The 23253-nt window shown below is 33.3% G+C and overlaps 2 pseudogenes; both read left to right on the top strand.

Moving 5' to 3' along the window:
• The first annotated feature begins 11913 nt into the window (after positions 1 to 11913).
• On the top strand, positions 11914 to 14371 carry LOC100809059 (lysine histidine transporter-like 6; annotated as a pseudogene).
• A 378-nt stretch (positions 14372 to 14749) lies between these two features.
• Positions 14750 to 16661, top strand: LOC112997686 (rhomboid-like protein 19; annotated as a pseudogene).
• The last annotated feature ends 6592 nt before the right edge of the window (positions 16662 to 23253 follow it).

Raw genomic sequence — 23253 nt, forward strand, 5'->3', positions numbered from 1 at the left:
TTTCACCAAAACCGAAAACATAAAAACAGAGTTTCGTTTAATCTATTTATTGCTCGCAATGATGCCAATTGATATAAACAATTATTTCCTGCAAATGAAGTTGGTATTTAATACTGTGCAATTTATTTTCACAATACTATTAAGAAAAATGAGATTCAGAAGTAAAAAATGAGATTCTTTTTTAAGAAAAATGGTTTTTTCCCTTTAAATTAATCTAGACCAAACATGCATGCACTAAATTCAGAAGTTACGCTCACTCAACTAAAAGTTGATGAGTTATTTACATTTTTCTCCATTTAATATTTAGTTAAATTACTCATTTAGTTTTACGATTCTTATATTTTTTGTCTCTAATTTGAAAGTGATTTTTTTAGTCCCTATCGTTCACATTTTAATTCTCTTATAGTTTCTGTAGGTTAAAAATGTTCTTTTTAGTCTTCATCGTTTTGTTTATATTTTAATTCTCTTTTAGTTTCTATAGTTTGAAAGTGATATTTTTAGTTCATTTTTAACCTATAGGGACTAAAAAGATAAAAATCATAAAATTATAACAACAATTTAACCATTGTAATGAAAACTTACAATATTAAATACCAACTATATTTGCAGGAAATAATTGTTTATATCAATTGGCATCATTGCAACCAATAAATAGATTAAAAGAAACTGTTTTTATGTTTCCGGTTTTGGTGAAATAATTTATGCGTATGCAATCAAATTCTGGATTTTTTTCTTGGACACCATTTATTCATTCTTTAAGTTTCCATGAAAAGTAATTAATTTTTTTCAAAAAATAAAAGTGTATGTGTATGAAGCACGGACACCCCAACCCCTTCCGAGTTGAGTTTGATGTGTTTGACAGATATTCACGTGTCCATGTTCATGTCGTGTTCGATGTCTGAGTCAATATCGGTGCTTCATAATGGTGCTTCCCTAACTACATAACCTATTGGAGATGAATAGTGTGTTTGGATCTGCGTCCAACCTCTAAAAACGTAGATCAAATACGTGATAATCTGAAACTATAGGGAGTAACTTCTCCGAGTAACTTCTCCTTTAAAGTGAGAATTGGACGTGAATCTTGTAGGACGCGACGCACAACTAGACACGCTAGAACATGATGATAGGATTATGAGATGAAAGGTGCAAATGCTTGAAACGCAACTACGTTTAAGGCTATGTATGAGCCTGTGGTCCCATACCTGGAGTTCATTGAAGCTGTGGTCCCATAGCTTGCACGCCAGCATGTCATAACTGGTGAACTTCCCTACGGTGGGGTGGCCATCTTTTTCTTTTTTATTTCTAGATTACATGTATGTTTCACTAAAAATAATTATATTCAAATCAAATAAAATTATTATAAACAGTAAAATTCTTGTTTTTAGTATTTAATTCAGTTGCATACTCATATCTGTTTGAAGATCATTAATTAAACAGGAATACTATATCAGTTTGTGTTCGCTTAATATGGTGCTATTTTTTTTCTTAACCATATACTATTGTATTTGTTGCCCATTGGGCACTAGAAACTAAAATCAACACATGGATAGTGATTGAGCTTTCAAAGAAGAGACCCACCATTGGAGTTGCTTGGCCATGGGTTATATCACATTTTGAATCATCAAAACGTGAAAAATGTAGTTAAGGTTAAAATTATTGACAATAATTTAGGATTTGGAGAGACTGCTCTTAATTGGACCAACTGTACTTTGGTTTTGGAGAGACTACTCTTAATTGGACCAACTGTACTATTTTAACCATATACTATATAGAATTAAAATCATCACTTTCAAACTATATAAATGATAAAAATCATAAAATTATAGGAATCGAATGAGTAATTTAATTTTGCTTAAATTACATTTAGCGCAAGAAATATTGAGGTATCAATGTAATCGTGCATGAGTCTTAATCTAAGAAAACAACGTTATTCTTCCTGGGAAAATTTTAAATTATCTTATTTTAATCTTTATCTGTGGTTGTGTTAACTTTTTTTTCCTTTCAAAATATTATTTTTTTATCTATATTTTTAAATTAAATTTTAATAATTTTTTGATTAAAAATTGTCAATGATTAAAAATAATTTTATATCACAATGAATTGTTTATTATAAATCTAAAATGTAATTATATATTAAAGATATTGATTTATTATAAATTTAATTATATAAAAATATTTCTTTAAAATAGAAAAACTAAAATACAAATTAAAAAGCAAGCATCAACGTTTGAAAGGTTGAAAAAGAAAAACCTTTCCAATTTTTGGAAAATTTGATAATATCTTAGCCCTTGTTTGACTTTAATATTTAATAACAATTTTAATATAAAAGATAGAAAAAATGTATCGAATGGAGAGATTATAAACTGTACATCTCTCCAGTTTTTCTCTATTGAAGAGGATCCTCGCTATTGAAAGGTCAGCCTTAGTATATAATGGTCGATTCCATTCAAATTGATTCTCTTGAGTAGGTAACATTTCAAGGTTTATATATACATATTTTATTTGTCGGTTAAAAAATGTCCATTCCATTGAAATTCAATTACGAAAAGAAAGATGACCTTTTTAGTAATGATTATCATTACATTTCTAACATATATACCAGATATTTCCTAATTTTCAAATCACTCTAAAAATATAAACTACTATTTTTGAAATGGATTTAACTAACAAAATTGTTACTTGATACAAAAGAGATATATGAACATACATGAATAGGCCAGGATAATATTACTAAAAGGGCCATCTTTCTTTTAGTAATTGGATTTGAATGAAATGGAACAGTATATACAAAGGTGGATCTTTCGAGAGCGGTGAATTTTTAAAAAATATTATTTAATTAAAAGTTATTAAACAATAGTCGATAAAAGTTACAGGAATCTGATCCTATATTGCCAGGTCTTAATCTGTATCAAATTTACTGTACAGTCCTTCTTGTAAATTAGCAAGAGATATCGAACCAATTCTTATCCTTTCAGCGAAAATCTGCAATGCAGGTTAACTAATTCTCTCGGGAACGAAATCTTGTGTCTTTTGCTTTTGGTGGGATTGAATCTTCATCTATACATGCCTATTCTTATGCCCTCGTTGAATCATCAAAACCGGATTACGTTTTGATTTTAAAAGAATTGCATATACTGGTATTTTAGCCTCGTGATAAATATTTTTAATTTTCTTTATTATTTTAGAATTGTAAAAGTATTTCTTTTTGTCAACAAGATAGGTGACACAAATTAAACTCAATTTTTTTTAAAGAAATATACTCATATAACTTGATGATGAAAGTCTATCTATCTCGATTATAGATTTTCAACACTCTTTTCCTCTCATCAGGTGGTGCAGTTTACACATATTCTTCGCAACTAGACAAAGGTATCTCTCAATGATCTTGAATTACTACCCATCTATCTTTATATACACTTAATTTCTTAACCCCTATTCATTTTAATTTAAAAATAACATGATATCACAATTTAAATTATTTCTTATAAATATAAAATATAATTTATATATTTAAAATATTTATTTGTTGTGTATTTTAATAATAGTAATTATAATATAATAAAAATTAAAAATATTTATCACTATGAATTTTATAATTATATAAAAAAATATTTATCTCATGAAATGTGTAGGCTAAAATACCAGTTAAAATTAAAAGTTAATATGTTAATAAAGAGAAACAACACATGTAAGATTTAATCGAAGACACTAATAGTTTGTACATTGATGATAGATGCTATTGTAAGAGTAAATTTATATAAAAATATCATATAAACATGCGTCTAGGGTGGACTAGCAAGGTAAGCGATCTATCATGGACCACATGCACTTGGGAATCCTTGGATTGATAAGGGTGTAAAGTGTTATCATGAACCCTCTCTCATCAAAATATTTCTTCCACAACATCCCTTCCTCACTTGCATCCTCCCATGATGCCTCCGACGACCAACAACCGCTTTGATGACTGACAACACCTATGATGACGGGAATGCCTCCGATGAGCAACATCGCCTTCACCTCCACCATTCCCACCTTTGATCGTTCCACCCCTATCGTACCCAAACAACATAGTCTTCCTTCACCATTGCAGGTTTGTCTCCATCATAGATTCACCGCCAACATCAACACTGCCACCACCGTCCAATCAAGAGTGACAATGATGTCCCATCATCATTTTTTTCTTTGAACCCTAAGTCTTTTTGTTAATGACAAAATGGGGAGAAGGTTAAGGAATTTTGATTTATGTAAACAACACACTCTTAAATAATACAAGTGTGGTTTGGTGATCTCTTGTGTGTGTGTGTGTGTGTGTTTTTTTTTTTTTTTTAATTTTCCGTTGTTATATATATGTGCAACATATTTATTGTTCATATTCATTATTTGCTAAATGCATAAAGGTTGTTGAACTCAAGGGGAGTTTTTACAAACCTTCAGATATATATATATATATATATATATATATATATATATATATATATATATATATATATATATATTTGCTTTGATATTATTGCTCTAATACATAACTCGTAATCGTGCATTATCTTCCTATCTTATAATGATTATGTTTTGTCTTGATCAAAATTTATATGGTTTGTCATCATAAAAAATTGGGACATTGTTAGGTCTGGATGGTTCACTATCACAACTAGACAATCCATCCTTACCTATGATTTTGATGATTAGAAAGGTATAAATTATTAATGTACTAATGAACTATTTTTAAGTGAAGTGAACATGACCTAATATATATATATATATATATATATATATATATATATATATAAGCACACTTAGTATTATTTCTTATCCTACAACTCCTATTAGTATGTATCCAATTACATATGGAAATTGTTTTATTTAAGAGTAATATCCAACATCCAACGCAATGTTATAAAGTAGTTCCAATTATTGTGAAAACTAGTGTTCATACACTGTGTTGTTTTTATTCATGTTCCATAAACTTAATCACTTACACACTCTATTTTATATCAAGTATAAGTGATATCCAATGTTGTACTAAAATCAATGTTAGCTAGAAAGCGAAGTGCATGACCTTAACTTTCACAAATTCATTTTTGCCTCTCTTATTTTGAATTGCTAACATTTGAATTTAAGAAAGAACAAAATAGAAGGATTCACATGAATATTCCTCAAAGGTCATTATTGTTGAAATATAGTTGTTTGTATTTTTATTCTCTCCACAAGAGCGTGACACGTAACACTACCTCTAGTTGTGAGACAATGGTCAAATAAGGGACAAACACTAATCCTATTACGGATACTTTCATGAAGTCTATAAAATGAGCTCAAGGCTTTGCTAACAAATGTGAGAAGAAAATGAACGAAAATACAAAGTGAAAAACTAAAGCATTCTGAAGTGAGAATTTGTCAAGTCATTGGATGATATAGAACATTGCTTAATTAGTTCATCCTTTGCATACAAAAATTATTAATTTGTATTTGGACTTAATTGTTTTTCCACTCTATTGAGTGATTTGAGTCCGTGTATTCAATCAAACATTATTTGTTTGTGAAAGCCAAGAGTGACTTAATGCTAAAAAATACTTGGATGTCTTAGATTTAGGGGGAGTCTAAGGGTGAGCCAGTAGTAGCCTAAAGAATACTTGTTTGTAGTCAAGCTTTGATTAGTGGAATCCTTCATTGGTTTGTGAAGGAGAACTAGATTTAGCTATGTTTGAGTGAACCAGTGTAAACTAAGTGTTTTTACTTATCTCTTAAGCTATTTGATTAGTATCCTCTTTAGCTTATATAGACATACTTTGTCACACAAGTGTTATCTTGAAAAACCTTTGTGAAAATAGTATTTTATCAATCACTAGATGACAATGCTTTTGCTTTCATAAAAAATGATTATATTCCTTGGACGAAACTATCAGTAACTTTCAGTACTAAAATATGTATATTTTATGACGTAAAATTAAAGTCGGTTCACTTGAACCCGTCTTAAAATAAACACAATGGAAAAATTGTAATTAAAAGGAGATGAACAATGTCGGTTCTTACAAACACCGTCGTAGTTGAGATTTTTAGCTTTTCGAACACTACGGTCTTTAGAAAAAATTGTCGTTGTCCAAACCTTCATTTTCTTGCTCCCTTCTCATTTTCTCACTTCTTCAAAATTAAACCCTCTCTTTCACTCTGACTCTCACCCTCACTTCCTCCAAACCCTTGCCTCCCTCTTCTGCTCCGCCGTCACCGCCAAACTCCTCTCCTTCAAGTTCCCCGGCTTCGACCTCTCCCTCCTTTGCATCTTCCACCCCAACCCCGCAGGTTCCTCTTCTCCTCTCTCACCTCTTCCCCATCCCTCAACCCCTTTCTCTCTCACTCCCAAGATGTTGGTGGTGCCTTCCTTTGATACCCAACTTCCGACACCCAAAACGCCACGTTTTGTGGAGGCAAAGACTGCGTGGCCATGGTAGTGCTGTTGAGGTGGCTGGGAGCAAGGAGCAAGCACCTCAAGAGGCACTTCGAGTGGTACAATTTGCATGGAATTAACGCACTTACCTTCATCGTCGACGTCAAGGACCTTCTTCGATTCGACCTTAGCCACGTGCTCATGATAAGAGATAAGATAGTTCTAGGGGAAGAAGATTAACCGAAGAACTAGGATGAACAGGAAACCTTGAAAGAGAAAAGGTTTCCAGAAGTTTTATTGAATTAGATCAAAGATACAAAGAAGAATGTTTACAAGTAATGGAATGAGGAGAACGAATTGGCTATATAAAGCTGTTACTAACAAACAATCCTAACAGCTTTTTCTCAATAGAAAATGGTACTAACTAACTAACTAATCCAAGGCTTCCTCAGTGACAGACACGTGGATCCTTCAACTTTGCTCCATATCATCTCGAGACTTGAATCTCTTTCCTCGCCGACCACCTCGTCTCTTGGGTGTCTCGCGAGGAACACGATGGGAAGGAACACTGTTTGGTTTTTCACACTTTCAACAACACAGGTTGGTTTGTGTATGTGGAATCGTTAATATGATTCTTCTCTTTTGTAAAGCATCCTCATTTTTTTGATTGAAAATGACTATTTCATGTTTTATATATATATATATATATATATATATATATATTAGTTATGGTTACATTCTTGCCCGAATTTTGGGTAGTGAGGAACTCATGGAGAAGATTAAGGGATGCATTATTGATTCGGGAGGAGGAGAACCCTTCAATCCTCGGGTATTGAATTACTAATATTCTGATTTAATAATATTGTTTACTTGGAGTATCCATTGCTTAATCCTCAACGAGAGGACTATGTTGGACTATGTTGTAGTTGGTCATAATCATGGATCTCGTAATTGTGCAGTTCCAATTCCAATTTTTTTTATTATTTGTAGACCAATAACATGCACAAGGTAGGAGAAAAGAACAATATATATCCAGATAGAGAGCTTTTTCACTAATATCATGTTGCTATTGACATCTACTTACAACATTTCATAATTGTAATTGCTTTTAAAAAAGCTACTATTTATTAAAACAGACAATTGTTACTTTGAGGTAGTTCAACTAATTCATGTTTATTCTGTTATATAATTTTGCAGAAAGTTGAGCCTCAAATTTCTAAAGAGGATTCAAACTTTGCAAATGAAGAGGAAATCAACGGGTAACAAGTGAATAATGCATAAGGGAATTCTTAAAACTGATTTATTAATCTGGTTATTGGAATTCTCAAACTGGCTCACCACACGAGCTTGGTTTCTATGGACGAAAATACCCACATTGCATAAGGGAATAATGTACACATAAACTGTCCTTCAGATTGAGGATTATTTGGGTATGTGTGCGTATATCTATCTCTAGAACAATTCATGAAATATCATATAATAACTTAGTCAGAAAGAAATGTTATATAACAATGTCAGACTCACACCTGATTACTTTCTATTTTCTTTCTTGTTCCATCCTTGCTCTTATTCTCATCACCTTCATTTTCACCAAAAGAAAGAAACCAAAGTTTAATCTTCCCCCTGGCTAAATGGGGTGGCCCTTTCTTGGGGAAACCATAGGGTATTTGAACCTTTACCCTGCTGTTACACTTGGAGAATTTATGGAGAACCACATAGCAAGGTAAAATCAATCACCCCCCCGATACACCATGAAAAATTAAAAGAAAAAGAAAAATAGGCCCTAAAGGATGTATTTTTTTGGGATAAAAGTTATGTTCAACTTAACTGCCTTTCATTCGAATGAGACAAAATACTCGTTTCTCGGTTTGGTACATTGGAATGTGTGTTTTTCCGTTTGACATACTTCTAATTGCAATTCAAACACTCACTAGCTAAATTGTTCAATAATATGTGCAGGTATGGTAAAATTTACAAGTCAAACTTGTTTGGGGGGCCAACCATAGTGTTAGCAGATGCAGGGCTGAATAGGTTCATATTGTAGAACGATGGGAAGTTGTTTGAGATCAGCAATCCTAAGAGCATTTGTGATATACTCAGGAAATGGTCTATGTTGGTCTTAGTAGGGGACATGCACAAGGAAATGAGGAACATTTCACTCAACTTTCTCAGCAATGCTAAGCTCCAAACACATCTTGTCAAAGAGGTCGAGAGGCATGCACTTCTCATTATTAACTCATGGAACAATAATTCTACATTCTCCGCTCTACAAGAAGCCAAAAAGGTATCTAACTAACCACTTCTTTTGTCAAAATTTCATTACTACTACCTCCTATGTTGATGTTTTAGAATTTTAAAATCTAGTTAATGTTTATTTAGTATGCACTGCTACTAGTGTTACAAGTACAAACATCAATGAATTACTAGTTAAAAGTTAGTTTGGTTGATTAATAAAATTGCAGTTCACCTTCAATTTTATGGAGAAACGTATAATGAGCTTGGAGCCTGGGAATCCCGAAACAGGATAGTTGAGGAGAGAATTGTTAGAGTTTATGGTCTTAGTTCCTTTGTCCCACATCACTTGGTTTGTAAAACTTGTGTGGTCTTAGTCCCACATCACTTGGTTTGTAAAAACTTATGTCTCATTAGTGTTATATATAGAGACACCTTGTAAGCTTTTATGTGTGCAAGTAATAAAATGTTCTCCTAGTGTAGTCGAGGACGCAGGCACATACATTGTGTGCTGAACCACATTAAACTTTGTGTCTTTTCTCTCTTCCCTTTATTTCTTTCTCTTCTTTATTGCTCTATACTAACAACTGGTATCAAGAGCTTTTGGTTACTCCATGGGATTTCCTTAGTTTAAAGGAATTAGTGGGAGTCTTCTCAGTTTAGAGGAGGCAGTGAGAGCAATGGCATTAGAAGAGGGGAAGGTGAAGATCGAGAATTTCGATGGTAGATATTTCAGCTTTTGGAAGATGCAGATAAAGGATTATCTATATCAGAAGAAGCTGTATCAGCCCTTATCAGGGGTTAAGCCAGACGACATAAAGTAAGAAGAATGGAACTTGCTGGATCGATAGGCTCTTGGCGTGATCAGATTGACATTAGCCAAGAACGCCGTGTTCAACATCGTAAATGAGAAGACTACTGCAGGCTTAATGAAGGTGTTATCAGATATGTACGAGAAGCCGTCGGCAACCAACAAAGTATACTTGATGCGTCGGTTGTTCAACCTCAAGATGGGATAAGGTATCTCTGTAACCGATCATATTAATGAATTTAATACTATTCTTGCCTAGTTGGAATCAGTGCAGATTAAATTTGAGGATGAGGTGAAGGCATTGATTCTATTGTCATCACTACTGGATAGTTGGGCTGCAACTGTTTCTGCAGTTAGTAGTTCTATGAGAGAGAACACATTAAAGCTTAGTGACATCCGTGACTTGATCTTAAGTGAAGATGTTCGCAAGAGAGATTTAGGAGAATCTTCCAGTCATGTTTCCAATTCAGCATTGAATATTGAAGGCAGGGGAAGGACTACCCAGAAGGGTCAGAATGGTCAAGGCAAATCAAAGTCAAGAGGGAAAGGTCAGAGAAAATTTCAAAGTGACGTTACTTGCTGGAATTGTGACAGGAGAGGTCACTTTAGCAATCAATGCAAGGCACCAAAGAAGAACAAGTCACACAAAAACAAGAAGCGCGATGATGATGAATCCGCAAATGCAGCAACTGATGAACTTGATGATGCATTAATTTGCAGTTTGGATAGTCCCGTTGATTCATGGATCATGGACTCAGGTGCATCATTCCACACTACTCCCTCTAAAGATTTATTGTCTAACTATATTTCTGGAAGATTTAGGAAAGTTTACCTTGCAGATGGAAAATATCTTGACATTGTCGGAAGAGGTGATATCAACATCAAGACCTCCAGTGGATCCCTATGGACATTGCACAATGTCAGACGTATTCTCACCTTAATGAGAAATTTAATATCTATAGGGCACTTGGATGATGAGGGGCATCACACCACTTTTGGAGATGGAGCTTGGAAGGTAACAAAAGACAATCTCTTTGTGGCTCGTGGAAAGAAGCGAGGATCTCTTTACATGATTGCAGATGTGGATATGGTAGCAGTTATTGAGGCTATCAATAATTCAACCATGTGGCATCAAAGACTTGGACACATGAGTGAAATGGGAATGAAGCTTATTGCGGCAAAGGGCAAGCTACCAAGCCTGAAGCATGTTGATGTTGGTGCTTATGAACATTGTATCCTTGGAAAGCAGCAAAAGGTCAGCTTCTCAAGGGAAGGGAAGACTCTTAAAGTTGAAAAGCTAGAATTGGTGCACACAGATGTTTGGGGGCCAACCCCAGTGAAATCTGTTGGAAACTCACGTTATTATGTCACCTTCATCGACGACTCTACCAGAAAGGTATGGGTTTATTTTCTTAAAAATAAATCTGATGAGTTTTCTGTGTTTAAAAGGTGGAAAACAGAAGTTGAAAATCAGACAGGTCTAAAGGTTAAAAGTCTAAAATCTGACAATGGCGGGGAGTATGATAGTCAGGAGTTTAAAGATTTCTGTTCAGAACATGGGATCAGAATGATCAAGACAATACCAGGAACACCTGAGCAAAATTGTGTTGTAGAAAGGATGAATAGAACCTTGAACGAGAGAGCGAGGTGTATGCGGATCCAATTTGGCTTGCCTAAAGCATTCTGGGCAGAAGTAATAAACACAGCAGCATATCTCATCAATAGAGGACCATCAGTTCCTTTAAATTATCAGTTGCCCGGAGAAGTATGGTCTGGAAAGGAGGTAAAACTTTGACATTTGAGAATTTTTGTTTGTGTTTCATATATACTGAAAGACTCTAATAGTAGAGATAAATTGGATCCGAAGGCGAGGAAGTGTTATTTTATTGGTTATGGATTTGAAATGTATGGCTATAGGTTTTGGCATGACTAAACCAAGAAAGTTATCAGAAGCATAAATGTTACCTTTAATGGGAACTTATTTTATAAGGACAAATTTTCTGCAGAATCTATATGTGCAGGTAAACTGTCAAAAATTTTTGAGAAAAAAACACTTGAAGAAATTTCAAAAAGTGATGTAGCCAACATAAACCAGAGTACAGACGTAGAGGTTGAGTCAGAACCAGAACCATCAACTCCTCCAAGAAAATCTAGCAGAATTTCAGTACCACCAGATAGGTATTCCCCTTCATTGCATTATATGTTGTTGACTGATGCTGGTGAGCCAAAATGTTTCAGTGAGGCTACGCAGGGGAATGACACTATTGAGTGGGAGCTAGCGATGAAAAATGAGACGACATCCCTTCAGAAGAATAAGACGTGGTCTTTAACTAAATTTCGTGAAGGAAAGAAAGTGTTACAAAATAGGTGGGTCTATAGGCTAAAGGAAGAATCTAACGGTAGAAGAAGATACAAGGCGAGACTTGTGGTGAAAAGGTTTCAGCAAAAATAAGGAATTGATTTCACAGAGATCTTCTCTCCAGTTGTAAAGATGACTATCATCAGAGTTATTCTGAGTATAGTAGCTGCAGAGAATCTTCACTTGGAGCAGGTAGATGTTAAAATTGCATTCTTGCATGAGGATTTAGAGGAAGACATCTATATGACCCAACCAGAAGGTTTTGAAGTGCCAGGCAAGGAGAATCTTGTGTGCAAGCTTCACAAAAGTTTATATGGCTTGAAACAAGCACCGAGGCAGTGGTACAAGAAGTTTAATGAGTTTATGAGCAACTCAGGATTCAACAGATGTGACATGGACCATTGCTGCTATGTTAAGAAATATACTAATAGTTATGTTATCGTTATCGTGTATGTTGATGACATGTTGATTGCAGGATCTAGTATGACATAAATTAACATGTTGAAGCAGTAGTTGGTAGAAAACTTTGAAATGAAGGATCTTGGTCCAGCTAAACAAATCCTTGGTATAAGAATTCTTAGAAACAGATCAGAAGGAATTTTGAAGTTGTCTCAGGAGAAATATATACACAATTTGCTTGACAGGTTTTACCTTGAAGATTCTAAGACCAGGAATACCCCTTTGGGATCTTATTTGAAGTTTTCAAAGAAGCAATCTTTGCAGATGATGAAGAAAAATGTTACATGTCAAGAGTACCATATGCATCATCAGTTGGGAGTTTGATGTATGCTATGGTGTGTACTAGACCTAACATAGCACATGCAGTGGGAGTTGTCCGTAGGTTCTTATCAAATCCAGCAAAGGAGCATTGGGAAGGCGTAAAGTGGATACTCAGATATTTGAAGGGTACTTCAGAGATGTGTTTGTGCTTTAGAAAAGGCAATCTCACTTTACAGGGATTTTCAGATGCAGACTTGGGAGGAGATTTTGATACCAAGAAAAGCACCACAGGCTACATTTTTACTTTGGGAGGTACTGTTATGAGTTGGAAGTCTAAACTTCAAGATAGAGTTGCTCTCTCAACCACGAAAGCCGAGTACATAGCTATCTCAGAAGTAGCTAAGGAGATGATTTGGGTAAAAAATTTTCTCAATGAATTAGGGAAAGAACAAGATAATGCTCCAATGTTTAGTGACAGTCAAAGTGCTATAAGTCTTGCTAAGAATCCAGTCTTCCATTCTAGATGAAAGCATATTCAATTAAGATACCATTTTATCAGGGAGTTGATAAATGATGGAGACTTATCTTTATTGAAGATCTTAAGATTAGAGAATCCAGCAGATACATTGACTAAAGTTGTTACAACTGACAAACTAAGGCTTTGCATTGCCTCAGTTGGCCTACAAGGATAATTGAAGATGAAGGTGCTACACTAGGTAAAGAGTCGATGAACTCATTGCTTACAAGGAGCTGCTAGAGTTTGGAACTTAGACCCCAAGTGGGAGAATTGTTAGAGTTTGTGGTCTTAGTTCCTTTGTCCCACATCGCTTGGTCTGTAAAACTTGTGTGGTCTTAGTCCCACATCACTTGGTTTGTAAAAACTTGTGTCTCATTAGTGTTATATATAGAGACACCTTGCAAGCTTTTATGTGTGCAAGTAATAAAAAGTTCTCCTAGTGTAGCCGTGGACGTAGGCACATACATTGTGTGCTGAACCACGTTAAACTTTGTGTCTTTTCTTTTTTCCCTTTATTTCTTTCTCTTCTTTATTGCTCTATACTAACAAGAATATGTGTCTTTCATGAAGGGTGTTGTATCTACTGCGCCCTTGAATTTGCCCGGAACAGCATATAGGAAAGCATTAAAGGTAGCAATAGTCAATTAATATTTAATATTACTACTACTTTAGACTTTAGAGAACCCTTTTCCCCCCCATAAATAATTAATTAATAGTGCTACTGAATTTTTAATTTTTAATATTGTAAGTTTCCATTTATAATTATACCATGCATATATATTGTGTGTTTTTGGTGCAACTTAGAAGCATTTGATGAATCTATTTTTCCTTGATTACTAACTAGAGCCATTCACAATCATCTTAGTCTTCAATGCACTTGGTCAAATCTCATTTTCATTTGCTAGCCATGCAGTGGCCCTTGAAATTCAGGCTACAATTCCATCAACCCCGAGAAACCATCAAGGATAGCAATGTGGCACGATGCTCTTGGCGCCTATTTTATCAATGCAGTATGCTATTTTCCAGTTGCACTTATAGGATACTGGACTTTTGGTCAAGCTGTTGATGATAATGTGCTTATGGAACTTGAAAGGCCTGCATGGCTCATTGCCTTTGCTAACTTGATGGTATTCATCCATGTTGTTGGTAGCTACTAGGTATGAATGCAAAACTAAGAGCTTCTACCCAATGTTAACCTATTTATGTTTATTAACTGATTGGTGTGGAAAATACCAATTGTAGGTTTATGTTATGCCTATTTTTGACTTGATTGAGAGAAGGATTATTAGAAGATTGAACTTCCCTATATATATATATATATATACTACTGCTGCTAAAACTAAAATAGTTTAGTACTGCAGGTATAATCCAATTTACATATAGTATATATATACTGTTGCTGCTACCACTATATGTAATTAAAAATAAACTTGTATATAATATATGAAATATATTATATTTTATTTCTTCAAAAATATCAATGTTAAAAAATTTATTATTTTTACTCAAATATTTATTTATTTTATTAATAGTATATATATAATCTACAAATTTTCACTAAAATAAATTATTATTAAAACAAATTTTGAAATTTTTAAAAAATGTAAAATTTAAATATATGATTTAAATATTTTTAATTTTTTATTATCATTACAATAATTTAATCTAGTTAAATTAATTTTATAATTTTTTTAATTGTAGTTTTTTTATTGGACGAGATAACTAACTTTAAAACAAATATATATATATATATATATATATATATATATATATATATATATATATATATATATATATATATATATATAAACAAGTTTTACTTGAAAAGGTGTTTGTAAAATCAAAATATGGAAACTAGTAAGTAACTTAGCTTTTTCTTTTAAACTCTTATTTTTAACATTAACTTAAAAGTAATATTTAAGCTAAAAAGAGAAAAGAAAAACCTACTTGGACCAAATATACTCTAAGGTTATTTTCTATCCTTTTATTTAATTAGATGTAGTTTTTATTTTGTACACTCATATCCTCACTTAGCTCAAGTCCTATAATAATTTTGCGTTATGTTTGGTTGCATAAAAATAGGTTGGAAATTGAGTGAAGAGAATGAATTAAGTAAAAATAAGTTAGTGATTTCCATGGTGTGTTATTTTGTCGATGGATTGTTCTAGTTACATGCCACTTTCTGGATTTCATGGAGTTGTATCTGGTTTCTTGGTTGGCATTAAGTAAATTATATCAGATCAAGAACTTCCTTTCATTAAGATAAAAAACAAAGGTTTGATACTCTTTTGTGGTTGTCATCTATCCCTGTATTGCTTTCCATTGCTATTAGCTTCTGGACACTAGAGGCTACAACATATCTTCCAACCATTATATTTGGCACGTATATAAGTTGGATTTATCTTAGATACTGGCAGAGAAAACCAGAAACTAAACATAGAGGTGATCTGAGTGAAGATTTTGCTTTCTCCACATTTTCCCCAGAATTTTTAAGGTAATTTCAGCTTTTAGTGTGTAGCAAAAATAAGTGATTAGTTGTAGTATTGTCTTTCTAGATTTTAATAAACTCTTTTTTATGTTTTTGCTGCCTTGTAGACTAGTCATAGACCCTATTGCTTCAATATTTCATCGAATGCTCAATGGAAGATATGATGCTTCTAATGATGGTCAAGGCAACAATATGGAAAGTGAGCCTTTACCAGGTTCGGACTCAATTGAGGCATCCAGGAGACGATAATTCTACATAGTTGTTGTTAACTTTAATTGGGTTACTTATTATTGTCAAGTAGAAATTGCTTTTGTGGAGCATGTCGTGCAGGAAAATCAAATAAATAAACAATAGACAAGTGCAAGTGTCGAATCAAATTTTTGCATATTTGGTTGCTTTATTGGCTTTCTTTTAGATAAATTATTCAGCTAAAACATAGAACATATAAGTTGTTCATAAATGTTCTGAGTGCATATTTTTTCTTTCCTTTCTTTTTCTTGTTTTATTTTATCTAAAAGTAAAATTGCTTTTTATTCTCAAATTTCTAGTTGTCATGTTATCTTTCTGCTATCCATAAAAAAGCAAATAATCTTATAGAAGGAAATGAATTAAAATCAAAAGCCTGGCTTCTATCTATTAATACTTTAATTCCTTATCATAGTGGCTAACCACAGACATTTTCTTTTGGTTTGAAAAACTAGTGAGATCAAAGTTGTACTTGAATCTAGATATGTATATGATTTTGTTAGGTGTTCATCAACTCAAGAAGCATGCTATGAACTTTTCCATGTGCTATTTCAACACAAACTAAAGCAATCATATTTAACTAATAGTGGAGCATTATTTCAGACAAAGAGTGGAGCATTATTCCATTGAGATATTTATTATTTTGATAAAATATCATAATACTATTCCAAATGGCAGAACATGTTTTTGGAAGAGGGAGAGAGGGGTGATTCTTTTAAATTCATTGTCTTCCTTTTTTTAACATTATTTTTAGATTTTATTGACTGCAATAACAACTATTGCATCATTTTTGTAATTATTGTACTATATAAAACAACTTGCCATGCCAACTGGTGTTGTTCATGCAGAGAAAGAGGTGGTCGAGCACTAGAAGAATGATTGGTTGCAGAGAGGTTAACTGTTGCATGACGTGAGTTGCAAAGAGAGGCTGAGGAAAATGTATAATTCCCTAGCTTTTGTAAATTTTGGATCAGTTCAGGCAATATGCACCTATTAGTTAAAAAATATATTCTAAGATAGTTCTTTGAAAAATCATCTTAGAATGTCTACATTTTAAGGCGATTTTCTTTGGATCAAAAAACCGTCTTAGAATCGTCAAAATATTTTTAATATTTTTAAAAAAATTCATTCTAAGACAGTTCTCTAAATAGTTGTCTTAGAATCCTCAATATATTTATTTTTTTTAAAAAAAATATTCTAAGACGGTTCTCTGAAAAACCGTCTTAGAAAGTGTACATTCTAAGACAGTTTTTTTTAAAAACCATCTTAGAAAGACACCTTTTTTAAGACGGATTTTAGTTAAGAACCGTCTTAGAATAATATATTTTTCTAAGACGGTTCTTTATAAAACCGTTGTAGAAAGTGCAGAAATTCTACGATGTCTCCTACGACGACAGTTAATAACTGATGTAGAATGTGCAAATTAACCGATGTAGAAAGTATTTTTTATAGTAGTGTTTGTTTTTGCATATATGTTTATGAAAAAAAAAATTCTTATGAAAAGGATTTCATTTTTATCTAACATACTATCCAATATCCCTTCTAGTGTGATATTTGTCATTTCAGGTTTCTTACACCAAGTTTGTGATCGTTACTTCCTACACTTCTCAAGTTACATTTTGCACTATTTGTGGAATGTTTTTTTTACCTTTTGGATTACTCGTTATAGAAATTTAAAAAGAGAGTGCAAAATGTAATTTTACATTTTGGATTGACTACATTAAAAAGCAAAAAGGAAGTGTGAGAAGCAACTGGAAACTGTAGGAGAAAATTGTAAATCATGCAAGTTTTGATGATGTCAAAAAAAATTTATTTGATAATGATTGTCATCATCAAAAAGAGGGAGAATGTAAATGTATGAATACATGATTTTGATGATGCCAAAGAAGAATCAAATAAGGTTGCTTCAAAGGATAAACATTGCTTCAAGATTAATACAAGGTTACTTCAACAAACAAAGCCTTGCTTCAAGATTAACTCAAGATCAAGCCTTGCCTCAAAACAAAGTGTTTCCAAGACATCCAAGGCTCTGGTAATCGATTACCAGGTAGTGTAATCAATTACCAGAAGATAAGTTTGAAAAATAGCTGTTAAAAAGGGTTTTGAATTTGAATTTTGAACCTGTAATCGATTACCAGATGTTTGTAATCGATTACCAACAACAGAACTCTTGAAATTCAAATTCAAAAGTCATGACCTTTCAAAATATAACTGTGTAATCAATTACCAGAAACCTGTAATCAATTACTAGTGAAAAATTTCTGAAAAAACATTTTAAAATACACATCTCTTCAAACCATTTTGAAAAGGCACGAAGGGCCTATATATATGTGTGTTTGATTTCAAAAAGCAAGAGATAGATATTCCAAGAGAACTTCATTGTCAAATGCTCTCTCAACAACTCTTGGGCAAACACTTGCAAATCTATTGAGAGTTCATCCAGGAACTTCAAATTGTATTATCCACTCTAAAAGAGAGAAATCTTTTTGTTCTTCTTAGAAAGTTAATTGTAATCAAGAAACTGGTTGTCTGTTGAATTGTGAGTTTCCTGAACACAAGGAAAAGGGATTCCTTGGGTGTTCAGAAGTTGTAAAAAGGATTTTTACAAAGATAGTGGAAAATCTCAAGTGGGTTGCTTGAGGACTGGACGCAGGCACGAGAAGTGACCAAACTAGTATAAATCGAGTTTGCATTTCTCTCTTCCCTTGTCTCATTTATGTTATTGCAATCAATTTTGTCTTGCATGTTTTAAAGAACATTATTAAATTGATTGTTGCTTCTTTTTCTGCATTCTGAGCCTATCATTTAGAAGGGAGTTAAAAGTTTATTAGTGAGAAATTTTGAAACTTAATTCACCCCCTCATAAGCTATTAAGGTCACATGTCCAATAGAAATAACCCGTATTCGTACTAAAATTGATTTGATCAATGTGACCTACCATTCTACTGGAAACTAAGTCTAGACTCCAAATTGATGGGGGGTTTTTTTTTTTTTTTGTGTGTGCGGCGATAAAAATTTGGATTTGGATATTCTCCCATCCAAAGTAATTGGAGATTCTCTAATTACATAAATGAGCACTGTCAAATCAGATGTGGGACTGAGATCTATTCACTTGAATTCACCTTTTCACTAAAGGCTTTCTCAAATGTGACTCCCATTCTTTCCATTAATTCATCATTTAAATTCCTAATGGTTTGAACCCTAATTTCTTCAATTCCTGATCATGAGTCCAACTTCCCTGTTCTTTCTAAATCACGAAGACAACACCACCATCCGTGGCATCGATGACGACACTAGCTATCCACGACAGCGATAATAACACCAGATGTCTATGACGGAGGTGACGAAGATACCAACATCTACGGTGGTGGCGACGATACCATTTATCTGCACTCTAGATAACTAACTAATCTGTTGTTTCCTTTGATTTGTGGCATAGGTTGGACTTAGTGGTAGAGGTAAAAGCACATTGGTGATCTTTTGCTTCATCTCTATGAGCCTACAAATGATCAGGTGGAGTTGGCTTATCTCTTTCTTTAACAATTCTTATTCTACTAGTTGAAATTGGATTGGTGGAGGGGTTTGTGTTGGGAGCATACGTGCTTGTTTATGATATGATATGGTTTCGTCAATTACCTTTTTGCTATAGTTTGTTGGAGGGGTTTGTGTTGGGAGTGCTTGTTTCTGATATGATATGGTTTCTTAAATTACATTTTTGTTATGGTTTGGTGGAGGGGCTTGTGTTGTATGTTTTATTTTTGAAGCTATATGTTTCCCCGTTAGGACCATAATGAATAATTAAACATTTGTTTTTTTAGTTTTGGGAAAAAGGTGCAGTTCTATTAAAGGATCCATTCATTTGTATAAGGTGAAATCTATTTCAAGACTGGCATTGACGGTTATTTTTTCTAGGGCATTATGTTGAGGTTTAGGCTTAGGGAGTTGTTGTTTAATCTGTTTCTGTATCAAGTTATGCCTGATTGCCTACTTTGGGGTTATTATTTTCATCAAAGGGACCATATACTATTGTGCCAGATTATGAAACATTTTTTGCATTCTATGTCAGATTATCAAAGCTTTTTTTTTTATGTAATTGATATTCTGCTATAGGTTTGGGCTACCAAGGGTGGATGTTGCGTTTTGAGAGAGGTGTTGAGTGCTTTATGGTTCCAACCTTGTAATTATTTCTGTTTGGGGTTAACACACCTTATGTTGATCTCAAAACTATTTTATTAATAATATATGATAGCTATGTTATGACTTGCTATTATCTTCAAGTTAGTAATTTTTTAAAAAACCTGCCAGGAAATTGGTAACAAAGAACTCTCACAAGCCATCTGCAAAATGGCTGTAACTGGATAGAATCTACATCAAATAAGTGATACATTTAGAACAAAATCTGCATAAAAAATCAGGAATAAAACTGCTTAGGAGGAAAGATTCAAGCACAACAATCAGAGAGGTGCATTTGCAATAGTAGTAAAAATAACAATGAAATCAGAAAGAAAAATCATAAAGCAGTGACATTGAAATTGGGAAATTTTTGTAATCTTGTAATTTTCAGCTAAAGTTAGTATTGAAATGAGATTTGGAATCTTGTATCTACTATGTAATAGAGCAAAATTAGAATTTGAATCAACTTGTATAACTACAAAATAAATATCAAGAACAAAATCTGTATTTGCTAAGTGATAAAACATAAACAAAACTAGCTAATCTTGTAACTTTGTACTAGTCAATGACAATTGCAATGAGAATGAGAAACCTGTTTTGAAATTTGTGTCACTTTATCCCTTTGTCTTTATATTTGCAATGATTTCTTATTTTCCTTAAATGAAAGTAGTAGTTGAAAATACAAGACATTGTTGATATTATCTATATTTTAGTTAAGAAATGGTCACTACAATTCATTAGTTAATATGATCAGAAATACATCTCATCAAAAATTGATCATATATACATTTTCACCCAAAAATGATAATAGTAATCCATCAATGAAGTCTAATCACAGATTGCTATAATGCATGTCATCTAATGCAGAACTGTCTCCATGATCAAGAAGTGATTGCAGCATAACAAGACAAAATATCCAACATTACAAGGCAAAAAAAAGTAAAAATATTAAGTGATTTTACTGTCAACAATATAGTGAAATTAAATTGATTTTCAATTGCTTGCGGGGGATTCAAACATGGAGGTGCCGAAGAAAGGATTTCACATGGCTCATTATTTCTTGATTCATGCACCTAAAATATTCACAATTAGTTTAGATATGATTATATAAGGGAACGAAAATTATTAAGACATGTATAAAGTTATATACATAGGAGGTATGGCTTTGTGATTGACGTCTGGTTGAATATATTTTTTTTCTTTGATTGCAACTCCACCCAACTTCTATGTCATGTTTGATTGTTCCTTTTCAGGCTAGGTCGGTGCTTGAACCCCTTGGGTTGTGTAGCATCATTAACCACTAATGTAGGACCATTATCATTGTGCTTGTCAATATTTTGTCCTTGTAAGCAAAGCTTTTTGTTTTCTTGCATTCGACATATATACTTTGATATACTTTGTCACGTTCTTCTTCACTGGGAGATACATCAATTGTCACCCTTAGTATTTTAAAAGCCATTTGTCGATACCTTCATTGTGATGCTATATTCAAACAAAGGGAGAGATTCATTTTTTTGTGATATGCAACAAACTAAGAATGATGCAAACTATTTTTGAAACAAAAAAACATGGTGTGTGTGTGTGTGTGAACTTCCCCCATTCGTATCAATATTGGAGACATCTCATATCGCAACGTCACTAGCTTATGGTGAGAGTTATACGCACAATGTAGCTCATTGTTCACCCCAACAACTTGTTCAAAGCGTTTAAAGAATTGCTTTATATCAAGATCTAACTTTATACGTGCTTTGAAATTAGAATTTAAGCTCTCACTTAGTTGGGTGCTTCGTATCACAAGAGTCAATGCTACCTTCGTGTAGCAAGAGGCCTATTTTGCTTTTAAGGCATAAGTTTATTTTAACCCATTATTTTCTTGGACATTGTAGTTTGCAATCAACTTGGTCCAAGCCTCCTCAAACTCAACATCAATGTCAAAGTCATTCATGCATTTGTTGAATTCTTTTAAGAAATGACTTCCTGCTTTCATCAAATTGTCGAGGTGTTTAACTCCATTTTGATGCAAGTGCCATACACATAACCCATGGTGTGTCTTGGACATCATTTCAACAAGTGCCTTAGCCATGGCTTGGTCTTGGTCGGTGGAAATAGTCTATGTCTTCTTTTGACTGTGTGCTTCTAGGAATGTCTTAAATAAACTTACAAAATATTTTGCTATTTTATCATATAACAAAGTTGCACAAAGATCACTGAACTCCTATAATGGTTAAGACTCGAAAATAAGGCAAGCGAACTATTTGCTTGATTGGTACATGATAATTGCAAAATTTAAGTTAAATTGATAATCAATTTTGGCTAAGAATGATTACAATTTCTTTACTTTAACGTTGTTTTTAATGAAATGATGAAGAAATTAATACCATTGTATTTTTTTATCAACAGAAGTCAAAAGAAGAAAATTTCAAGTGCGTTGGAGGAAAATTGATGCAAAAACTGGAAGAAAGCCTTGAAAAAAAGTTGGACATTGGGACAGCTCGCTTAGCGCACAAGACAGGTCTAGCGTGTCTTCTCACTTAGCGGCTAGCTCATTCTTAGCAAGAAGAAGACCCATGAAGAAGCCCAAAGGCACGCTTAGCGTGAATCTCGTGCCAAACGTGTGATAACCGCCATATTTGCTAAGCCCAAAAGGCTCGCTTAGAACGCGGTCACATGAATTTTAAGCTACCTTGGGGCCTATAAAAGGAGTAGGAAACAAAAGAGAAACATACACCGAGACATCAAAACACCAAGACTCAGAGCTTTCTAATAAATACATCCTAAGCCTAAGCATCTATTATAGCGGAAACCTCTTTCTATGTCCATTATCTCCTTCTCTTCCTTTATTCATCCCTTTTCTTCTATCCACATCAGTCCCTAAAGTGTAATCCACATCTTTCCTTTTATTCATCTCTTTCTTGGAACCCCATAGTTGGGAGCCTTACAACCAAATTTCCTTGTAATGTAATCTTTCCTTACAATTTATTTAATGCAATACCAATTTTTAATGTTTCTTTCCTGCACTTTAATTGTTATTGTATGACCAGATCATTCATGCATTTGTTTTAGGGGTTATACATTGGGAAATGATAATTTCTAAAGAACTGGGAAATGACATCTAATCAACTCATTTCCAGGGATAGAGTAATCTTGTTTTGCCTATGCATACATCTCCAAACTTCATGCAATTTATTGTTTTATCACTGCAAAGGGATTTGGGAGAAAGAATAGATAAATTGGACTCTTCATTATGAGTGATTTGAGTATTTTAGTATTAAATAGAGAAACACACTAATATTGCATCAAGAGTAGTTAGACATGTTAGGCCCCAACA

Source organism: Glycine max, chromosome 1 (genome assembly GCF_000004515.6).
Source record: "Glycine max cultivar Williams 82 chromosome 1, Glycine_max_v4.0, whole genome shotgun sequence".
NCBI lineage: Eukaryota > Viridiplantae > Streptophyta > Magnoliopsida > Fabales > Fabaceae > Glycine > Glycine max.